Source organism: Octopus bimaculoides, chromosome 1, assembly GCF_001194135.2.
Source record: "Octopus bimaculoides isolate UCB-OBI-ISO-001 chromosome 1, ASM119413v2, whole genome shotgun sequence".
NCBI classification, from domain to species: Eukaryota; Metazoa; Mollusca; class Cephalopoda; order Octopoda; family Octopodidae; genus Octopus; species Octopus bimaculoides.
In genome coordinates, this window is record NC_068981.1 from 31214242 (window position 1) to 31216387 (window position 2146).

Consider the following 2146-nt stretch of genomic DNA (forward strand, 5'->3'; position numbering starts at 1 on the left):
TATATATATATATATATATATATATATATATATATATATATATATATATATATATATATATATATCATATAATGCTATTATAATATCTATCTATATGTCTCTCTCTGTGTCTCGCTACACACACACACACACGCATATATACACGCGTTTTGGTTTGTTTTACTATAACAGCCTGGGCCATGTTGGAGCACTCCCTTCATGTACGTGTGTGTGTGTGTGTGTGTGTATGTGAGTCTGTGCGTTTATTATCATTTCTTTTACCTTTTTTTATGTTCTTTTCCTCTAAATATCGCCCAGTAAAGAAAGAGAGGAATGAAAAATGAAATACGAAATGCAAAAAAAAAATAAAATAAAAAGAAAGAAAGAAAGAAAGAAAAAGAAAATGCTAGTATCGTATCAACGAGACGAGAATAAAGGCAGCACTGGCAGCTATATGTAAGTAACTTACACAGATGTTAAGTTTCTCGCTTATATAGTTACCTTATCTCTTTCAATAAACTATTATATTCCTTTGCCAACATGTAAGTGAAATTAACGGTTCTAGAAGGCGACCAGCTTGCGGGTAATTATGACTTCTTAAGTTGCAAATAATCTACCGTTCAATGAATATTGCTACAAGCTATGTAGGCATCAAACATTTTCACTTTTGCAATATGGTATATCAAAAGTTGCTAAATAGAAAAAAAAAATCATATACATACATACATACCTACATAATATATATATATATATATATATATATATATATATATATATATGTGTGTGTGTGTGTGTGTGTGTGTGTATGTATGATATATGCGGGAAAGATTGAGATGAAAAAGTATAATTCGTAGCCTATAAAAACAGTATAAAAATGCTTTGATCTCTTCATCAAAGACAGAAAAATTTTTGCTGCACTTCATAGATTTGTTCGATCGATAAAAGAAAAAAAATGTTGGAGTCGAGATGTACATAAAAAAAAAATCAATCAACACTGAATTATTACATATAAGTTCATTATCCATAAGTGTTGATATATACCTTAGAAATAATATTTAAGTAATGCGAAGAGAGGGAAATTATTTTCTGTTTTTTTACTTTTCTGTCGTCTTTTTTTTTTTTTTAATGTATTTTCACTTTTTGGCAAAAAGGCAGAATATGTTTTGAATTTACTCAGCTTAACATATCAGCGGTCTAGTTATCTTCTATAATTCCCTCAGTACTTGTTTAGCTTCATTTCTGTACAGAAGGATAATTTGTACTCGTTTTTTTCTCCCTAACTTTCTTTTCTGTCTATTTAGTTCTGTTGAAAGGAATTGCGTGTTCTTTCTACTCCTTTGGTGTTAGAAAGATAAATCAAGAAGTGAAAATAAAATAAAAAAGAAACGTGCCTAAAAAATATAAAACTTCATAAAAAAAAATGTTGCCCATTCAATGAAATTTGCTCATGAAAGTTTTCACATATATAAAAATTTCCTCTAAAGTCTCGTGACGGTTATACCAATTTCCAAAATAATAACTGAAGCATAGAATATCAAAATCTGTTTTTCTTTGTAGAAAATGAAGCCGAGTTAAACTTAAGATTTAGACGTAAGTTTCAAACTCTATTAAATTTCAGAATTTTGTAAACTTTAAATGTGTGAATATTATTTCATAATTGATAAATTTCTTGGTGTGGCTCTTTGGTAAGAAGCTCGCTTTCCATTCACATGTTTTCGGGTCCAGTATCACTGTATGACATCCTGGGCCGGTTTTCTTCTACTTTCGCCTCGAGTCGACCAAAGCCTTATGAGTGGAAATCGTAGATGGAAACTGAAAGAAACCTGTCGTGTGCGTACATCTTTGTGTTTGTCCCTCACCACAGCTTGACAACTGGTATTGGTGTGTTGACGTCCCTGTAACATAGTGGTTCGGCAAAACAGAACAATACCATAAGTACAAAGCTTTAAAAAATATATATATATATTGAGGCAGATTCATTCGGCAAGAAATTCTTCAAGGCGGTGCCCCAGCAGGGCCACAGTCTAACGACTAAGACAAGTAAAAGATAACTAGTATAGGCGACAGCTTGGTTTACACGGTTAAAGAAAAGCATGTACGTGCATTCATATGTTAACAAAAACTGCGTTAAACAATAAGTTTACAAATTGTTTACCTCTACTCTAGC